The following is a 10,000-nucleotide window of genomic DNA, read 5'->3' as shown; positions in this document are numbered from 1 at the left end:
AGCCTCTTCTATCCGTATGATCCTTCACATTATCTCGCCATCTAATGCCCTTTCTCTCTCTCTCTCTCTCTCTCTCTCTCTCTCTCTCTCTCTCTCTCTCTCTCTCTCTCTCTCTCTATCCCCTTAGTTCTTTATATATTTTTAACCCCTTGCCTTTTACGAAGAAAATATATCTTAATCTACACCTAGGAAATATTTTCCATGAGGAAAACCTCCCAACTTTTCCTTTCCATTTTAAAACATGGGAAAAGTGATATGAAAAATGGTAAAAAAAAGAAAAAAATAATAGTATAAAAGACAACAGAAGATACATGGTATCATTTCTAGACTTATTAGTTTCACTTGTAACATTAGACCGACATTCTAAAAATATTTGGCAACATAAAACAAACATTGCAGTTCATAAAATGTAATAGTTTCCTCTTTCTCTCCCTCTTCTTTAATGTCAGACACAAACGACTGTTCAAAACTGTGTGCACCGCAAAAGAATTTCATCTAGTGGAAAATATTTAATTTTTTTTTTTTTTTACAGAAATTTTAATTTCCATTTAGGGCAAAAACCTACATGAAATGAACAACTGAAAAGAATTTAATCTACCGTATTTGAAAGGGTGGTTGGGGGTAACACAAAGTAAGGTGAATATTCTGATCATGATAATCTTTTGACTGAAATTATTAAAAAATCAAAGGATTTATCGATTGATACCAAAGCATAAATACTAATTATATCCATCTCAAAGTAAGACTGACCTTTGAATGTTACTTTTCATACTAACGAGAACAAATTGGAAAATTAATCAAATTTACAAAGGAAAGAAGAAATCAATTAGTGTCGACTATGAAGCAGTTGAATCAAAACAATTCAATCTTTTCACGCTTTGGTACTGTACTTGCAGGAGATCTCAAAAACAGTTTGGCGTAACTCGGTGAGATTTGGTTTAAAGGTCGCTCACGAATGGCAGAGGCAAACGGCAGTTAAAATGCTCTCGTAGGATAATGTCCCAGAGACTGACCATCCACACACACATATATACATACATATATATGTATCATAGCCACGAAAAGGAAAATGAAAAGACTTGATTGGAGTTAGTACTTTCATCCACTCAGGACATCATGTTGAGTTTGATGATGCCCTGAGTGGATGAAAGTACTAACTCCAATCAAGTCTTTTCAGTTTTCCTTTCGTGGCTATAATACATTTTATATTCATCATGTGTGATTTCTACACATACATACATACATACATACATACATACATATATATATATATATATATATATATATATATATATATATAATTTATATATATATATATATATATATATACATATATATATATATATATATATATATATATATATATATATATATATATATATATATAGCACCCAATTCCCCCTTTCTCTCTACGCAAACTAAGACTAGGACGCAGCAGGTAGACCTATAGGCTCCTCAAAACACTACATCCTTAATTTATAAGGATGGTGAGGTTGCAGACACTATAAGATACTGTCGAGCTTGAGCGGACCTCGAACCGCAGTCAAGCAGATCGCCAGACAGAGACGTTTCCAATAGGTAACACTCTCAGGATCCTTTCCCTTTGGTAGAAACAAATACAGAAAAGCTCACTTAGTGAATTAACATATTAATAACCACTGAATTATGTTCATTGGTTCTTCAAATAGACAGTTGGATATCCACTTGCAAAGGAAGGCACACAAACACAATGACAGAAAGAAAAACATGGCTGACGACCAATTGAAAATCTGATAAGCCTATAACAGTATCAGTAGCCATAAACTCAATTCAAACCGAATCAGTCACCTTCCATCAAAAATGGCCTTACAACTATTATCTGTCACTGTTAGAACTTGGTATATAAAATCAACTTCCCCTTTTAGTTTCTCGATTTCCTCATAATTTTTGGATATGATTGGATATTTTGAATTTCAAAAATATGAATCAAGGTATTGCGAGGTGATTTGGTCATGTGGGAAGAATGGACGCAGGACGAATTACGTATCAAAACGAAGAGAGGAATGTAACAGCAACTATTTTTTTGGAGCCACCCTTGTTAGTGGACACGCCCTAATGTCGAACGATTTATAAATGAAATATATATATATATATACACACACATGTATGTATATATATATATATATATATATATATATATATATATATATATATATATATATATATGTGTGTGTGTGTGTGTGTGTGTGTATTTATATATATATCTTAGCTACTCCAAATAGAAAAGGTACCCATCTCATAAACAATATTGAGATCGACATAATGGGGAAAAAGGTGTAGCCCCGGCATGAAAACTTCAGGCATTTGCTTCTTAGTACACGTTACACCTTAACAAATGGCTATCTTTTTCGCCAGAGAGAGAGAGAGAGAGAGAGAGAGAGAGAGAGAGAGAGAGAGAGAGAGAGAGATAGAGATAGAGAGAGAGAGAGAGAGATAGAGATAGAGAGAGAGAGAGAGAGAGAGAGAGAGAGAGAGAGAGAGAGAGAGAGAGAGAGAGAGAGAGAGATGATTATCTTTTAGATGATATGAAAGAGAATTTCTAGTCTTGAAACTTGAACATTTATGAGTAAATAGAAGAATCAATGAATACATATTTCAAATTTCAAATAACCTATTAATGCAATTTGGAACCATTTAAAAATCAAGAGTGGCAAGCCATGAATTAACAGGTGTAGCTAAACTATTCTAAAATCGTCGTAATTTATCTGTTACTTTCATCGAGTTGGAAATGAATCTGACTTATCCCAAATTTAGTTCCTGATCTAGTTATAAACTTGTAGAGAATATTGTAAACGGAAGCAAATAAAGTCTCCCCAATAAAATAAAGAACAAGTGTCTGGCTATATATATATATATTTATATATATATATATATATATATATATATATATATATATATAATGTATATATATATACATATATATATATATATATATATATATATAATGTATATATATATATATATATATATATATATATATATATATATAATTTATTTGTTTTCAGTTACCCTCAGTTCCCATAGTCCGTCAGGTATAGAAAAAATAGACTAGTTACACCCTGGTGAAAGGTGTGTTCATGTGTATGTGTGTGCATATCTAAATATTTATCCATCATTTTTGATGAGCTGCGTACACTAGTAGGGTATATTACACATCGGACAATCTTCCCAGAATATTTTCTTCATTGAGTTTCAAATCATAATTGCAAAAATTTGTGTATCGTAATGATTCATCTACTTTCTAGGGTAATGCATGAACTGTAGAAGCGTTTATCAGTGACTTTATTCTTCTATAACGAAATTTAGTTATACAGCATTTGACACGTTGGCAACATTTCCATTTTTCTAAGTGATTATTTGGGTTCAGGGACCAACGCCTCCTACGCTTCACTAACAAGAAGAGAATTCTCATGCATGCAACTGAGTAAAATCTGCATATTCATCTCCTTTCTTTTGGCCACGTATTCAAACTTCGAAAATACCAGAGGGTAAGGTTAGGTTCAAGAGAATTTCAGTGTGCAGAGAGTCTAAATTATGTGAGAAGGAAAATGTATTTCCATCTTCATACAACTGGTGTTCTCATTACTGCGACACAAAGAATGTCTCATATAAAAGACACGAAATGAGACATAAAAAAGATATAAAAGACATACATAAAACCATAAGACAACATCTAAAAACACCATTAAAGCTGCGTTGTACAATAATGGACGAAGCGAAAACCCCTTATGTTTACCTCGTCAGCAAAGAAGAAGTCTTCAGGGTCTACTAAAAACGAGAGGAAAATATTTGGCAAAAATATTGGGGGATTTAATTACAGCACCAGTAAAAGGAAAAAGTTGTTTTTAACTGATAATCATATCTATCACCAATGTTGAAGAGGAATGTTATTTCGTTTTAGTTTAGTTGTAATTCCATATGGCATAAAATAACTGATAGTTGGAGTATTAATAGTTCTTCATTATAATAATAATCCTGCTGACGATGCGGAAAATATTTGTTTTTAAACATTCCTAAAATTATTTGTTTTTCTGTAAAAAAAATAATCAAAATTGAAGATTTTACAAAAAACAATAAACTTTTATTTCATGTAATACTGAAAATACACATCTTAATATAGAAAAGGACAAGGAAAACAATTCCTTAATATCGCTAATGCATTGTGAAATTATCCACGTTCATCATCCAGCGGATAATTTGCATAAAAAAAAAAACCAACGAAAAATTCCCAAACAAAAAGTAACAAGCCCTTTCACTAGCAACATTATCCCCAGTTAAGCTAATGAAGTACTTCACATGGTCTAATTACGCAAATTCCACATCCTCTGTAAAACCCGAGAGAACAGATTTCAATTGACTCCACTATCAACTTGATCATTCGGCCGAAAAAGAAACTGAAAACGAACACAGAGAAACAGGAGAGTTAGAAATTCTTGTGTCGGCGAGAGAGCATCCAATTCCAAAGGCTTTCGCCCACTAAAGCCTCCAGTAACAAAGGTAAGAATGACCCGGTAGTCAAGAAAATCTTCAAATACTCAACCGGAGATCCACCCGGTGAAGATAAGTTGGGAATTTGTGGATCCCGAAGTAGAATCTCTCCATTTGGAGAATCAAAGATAATAGGAAAAGCAATGAATGTAATATTCTACCACTTCAAATGAATGGTACTTTTCGAGAGAGAGAGAGAGAGAGAGAGAGAGAGAGAGAGAGAGAGAGAGAGAGAGAGAGAGAGAGAGAGAGATAGTCGTACACCATATGATTTATGTTTTTTTTTAATACCATTCTGACTTCTAACTGCGTTTACATTATCTGTAGAGTTCAATGATCTACATCAACGAAATAGAAAGGATTCTCTTTTGCAAAAAATTATTCAATATTGTTCACCTCCAGAAAATAAGTCAAATTACGCGTACAAGTTCAAAAGGCCCAACCACACACAAACACACACTCACTATATATATATATATATATATATATATATATATATATATATATATAATATATATATATATATATATATATATATATATATATATATATATATATCTTTACTAGCTAAACTACAAACACAGTTGGAAAAGCAGGATGCTATAAGCCCAAGTTCACCAACGGGGCAAATAGACCAACGAGGAAAGAAAATAAGTAAATAAATAAACTATATGAGAAGTAATGAGCTATTCAACTACCAGATTAAATAGATAATTCCACAAGTTGGTCACAGCTGGAATCAAACACTTCTAGCGATACTGTGTAGTGTTGAGCCTCCTGATGATGGCAAGACTATTAGAAATATATATATATATATATATATATATATAAATATATATATATATATATATATATAAATATATATATATATATATATATATAAATATATAAATATATAAATATATATATATATATATATATATATATACATATAACAAAAATTTCATAAAAAACTAATTCAAAATGGAATTTAGCCTGGGAATCAAATGAAACCCTCATCCAGATCAGTATAACTTTATCCGGATCTTTAAAAAATTGGAGATTTTGGTCAGACGCGAGTTCGTGTAAATCTCCAGACTGTGGTTAAGGAAGAGAGATATCGGCCATTTCGCTTTATCGTTCTATCTCGGAGGTTGACCTTCCTTCTATAAAGATAAATGGGACAGGTCACTCCACTGAGGTATTGTATGTCTTGCTTAGTTTACTGTGTTACTTAGAATCCCTGCTAAAGAAGTTCCATTTTGAGTAAATTCAAACTTTACGAATTTTCGCAATTTGATATTTGGGATCCAAAATGTATTAATTTTTGAAATTTGATATTTGGTATTTAAGGCATTAATTTTTGCAATTTGATGTTTAAGATTTAAGCCTTATCAATTTTTGCCATTTGATATTTGGGATTACTTTATTAATTTTTGCAATTTGATATTTGGAATTATTTTACTAAATTTTTTGCAATTTGATATTTGCGATTACTTTACCAATGTTTACAATTTGATATTTGGAATTACGTTACAAATTTTTACAGTTTGATATTTGTGATAACTTTACCAAATTTCGCAGTTTGATACTTTTGACTACTTTGGCAATTTGGAATTATTTTGCAATTTGATATTTGGGATTACTTTACCAATTTTTGCTTATTTTGCAATTTGATATTTGGGATTACTTTACTATTTTTTCCAATTTAATATTTGGGATTACTTTACCAATTTTTGCTTATTTTGCAATTTGATATTTGGGATTACTTTATCAATTTTTCCGAATTAATATTTGGGATTACTTTACCAATTTTTGCAATTTGATATTTGCGATTACTTCACCAATTTTTGGAATTTAATATTTGGGATTCTTTTATCAATTTTTGCAATTTGATGTTTGTGATTCAAGCATTAGCAATTTTATTCCAATTTATGTTTGGGATTCAAGACTTATTAATTTTTGGTATTAGATGTTTGAGACCAATTCTTATCCTTTTCTGCACTTTGAGGTTGTAAATTAAAGTGTTATCAATGTTTGCATTTTGACGGTAGTGATTAAATCATTTTTAATATTTGCAATTTGATGGTAAGGATTAAAATATGAATTCTTGCAATTTGATGTTTGGGAAAATTTGCAAAACCTCACACTAATGTCCTATGAACATCAATTGATTATAGTTCAAGAAAATATTTTCATTCTTACGTAATATTTCGAAATTTTAATCGTGTACATCAAGAAGTCGATATGAATATGTAGTAGATTATTTTCAAAATATATTTCTTTTAAGTGTTAATTGAAAATATGCTATGATAGCTCAGAGGATTAAGCGACACCCTGAGAGAGAGAGAGAGAGAGAGAGAGAGAGAGAGAGAGAGATTGTAGATCTGGGTAAGTTATTTCTGAGCCTGAATGACTCACCCAATCAGTGTCCTCCTTCGTGGACACAACCCTTTGTAATGTTGTCGTCCGCAGTGGGGTTAATCTTGCAAAACATGGCATTAATCAACAAAGGTGTGTCTCAGGTGCACAGTTTTATCTTACAACAAGGTTAATTAACACGCAGGTTGTTTCCCTAATGAGCTTGGGGTATACGAGTAGAGTGAATTTAACTATGAAACCACATACTAGTATTACCCCGATAGTAATTGCAAAAATTTCGTAAAACCAATTCAAGTTCCTTTTAAAGAATCACTAACACAAATGCATATTGATTTAGAAATAAAAATCCTTAATGTTTCATAAACATCACATGACTTTAAAATTGACATAAGGGTAACGAATAAAAACAAATTATCTTAAGTACTTGATTTTCCTAAATATCTATTCCATAGGATGTCCCCTAACATTGAAAAATAGGTCAAGTTTAAAAAACAAATCAGAATTTCTGATAAAAATCAAATAAAACAAAATGTTGCTTCTTGAATGACCTTGTATCCTTGGGAAATTTGGGTCACATGGAACAGTCCTGTGTACAAGGAAGCTATTCAGCACAGATATGCAACTACAAAAACTCACAATTGCACTATGAAGTGAAAATTATACAATGGTTGAACAGTAGACACAAAATCTATTATAAAAGGTAGTGAAAACTAACATATAATATATATGTATATATATACACACACACACACACACACACATATATATATATATATATATATATCATCCTTCTACGAATAAAAAAAAAACAATACAATAAATACTTTACTAGCAAAGTATGGAATTTTTTTCTGCATTTTGAGATTAATCAATCCAATCTCAGTTCTCTAAAAAGAAGAACAAGACTTCCTTCTACTGATGAAGAAAGGACTCTATAATATAAAAGAATGAATTTCATTATTTTTATTTTGAGATTAATCTATCCATTCTTACTTATTCCGTATACAGCAGAACCAACTGGTATTCCTCCAATTTTCATAAAATGACGCTATTAAAGTTTGCACAACTTTGCCAAAAAGAATTAGTCGTATCTCCCTCTCCAGGAGGATCCGCTAAAATCATTAATTTTCTCCTCTTTCCATCCAGCAACTAATCCCATTCTATCACCTCAACAGCTACTGTTGGGCGACTTTTATATTGCCAACTACGACTGATAATAGAAAGTAATTCTTGGAGTACCAACTGCAACTGGTAATTGAGAACGATAGTCGTTTTGTCAACTGAGACAGGTAATTGAAAACGTTTTCCGAATTGCCAACTGCGACTGGTAATGGAAAACGATTCTTGTTTTGCCAACTGTGATTGGTAATCGAAAACAATTCTCGTATTGCCAACTGCGACTGGTAATCGAAAACGATTCTCGTATTGCCAACTGAGACTGGTAATTGAAAATGATTCTCGTTTTTCCAACTGAGACTGGTAATTGAAAATGATTCTCGTTTTTCCAACTGAGACTGGTAATTGCAAACGATTCTCGCATTGCCAACTGCGACTGGTAATCGAAAATGATTATCGTATTGCCAACTGCGTTTGGTAATCGAAAACAATTCTCATATTGCCAGCTGCGACTGGTAATCATAAAAAATTCTTTAATTGCCAACTGAGACTGATAATTGAAAACGATTCTCGTTTTGCCAACTGCAACTGGTAATTGCAAACGATCTCATAGTGCCAACTGCGACTGGTAATCAAAAACGATTCTCGTATTGCCAACTGCGACCGGTAATTGAAAACAATTCTCGTATTGCCAGCTGCGACTGGTATTCAAAAATGATTTTGTAATTGCCAACTCAGACTAGTAATTGAACAATTCTCATTTTGCCAACTGCAACTGGTAACTGCAAACGATCTCATATTGCCAATTGCGACTGGTAATCGAAAACGATTCTCGTATTGCCAACTGAGACTGGTAATTGAAAATGATTCTCGTTTTTCCAACTGAGACTGGTAATTGCGAACGATTCTTGTATTGCCAACTGCGACTGGTAATCAAAAACGATTCTCGTATTGTCAACTGTGACTGGTATTTGATAACGAGTCTCGTTTTGACAACTACAACTGGTAATTGCAAACGAATCTCGTATTGCCAACTGCGACTGGTAATCTAAAAGATTCTCGTATTGCCATCTGCGACTGGTAATCGAAAACGATTCTCGTATTGTCAACTGTGACTGGTATTTGGTAAAGAGTCTCGTTTTGACAACTGCAACTGGTAATTGCAAACGAATCTCGTATTGCCAACTGCAACTGGTAATCGAAACAGATTCTCGTATTGCCAGCTGGGACTGGCAATAAAAAAAGATTCTTTAATTGCCAACTGAGACTGGTAATTGAAAAAATTTCTCGTTTCGCAAACTGCGACTGGTAATTGCAAACGATCTCGTATTGCCAACTGCGACTGGTAATCAAAAACGATTCTTATAGTGTCATCTGCAACTGATTATTGAAAACGATTCTCGTATTGCCAACTATGACTGTTAATTATAAACTATTCTCTAACTATAAACTACAAATGGTAATTGAAAACGCTTCTCTTATTCCCAACTACGATTGGCAATTGAAGACGCTTCTCGTATTGCCAACTACGACTGGTAATTAAAAACGAACCTCATCTAATATCAAATTACGTATATTTGGAAAGCTCCATAATTCTGAAAATTTGTAATAAACTTCACTATTCCGAATTGAAATAAATTTAAATTTTTTTCGTTGCTTATGTCATTTCAAATCTTACACCTGCAGGACTAGAATTACGTTATCAGTTTGTTAATACTTTAAAACATTTTGGAAGCGTAATGTAACCCTTGCACACACACACACTCACACACACACACACACACATATATATATATATATATATATATATATATATGTGTGTGTGTGTGTGTGTGTGTGTGTGTAAGTAAATATCAACGACAGTGGCATTTTAATATTAAATTCTACCTTTGGGAATGTACAATATATCATCTGGAATTTTATTTATGATAATTGCTTATGTCTGGGCAAGGATTCGAACCTAAGCCTCTTAGTCGAAACAAATGCCGGCATGGAC

This window comes from Palaemon carinicauda, chromosome 22 (assembly GCF_036898095.1).
Source record: "Palaemon carinicauda isolate YSFRI2023 chromosome 22, ASM3689809v2, whole genome shotgun sequence".
Lineage (NCBI taxonomy): Eukaryota > Metazoa > Arthropoda > Malacostraca > Decapoda > Palaemonidae > Palaemon > Palaemon carinicauda.
Note: the sequence above shows the minus strand (reverse complement) of the source record.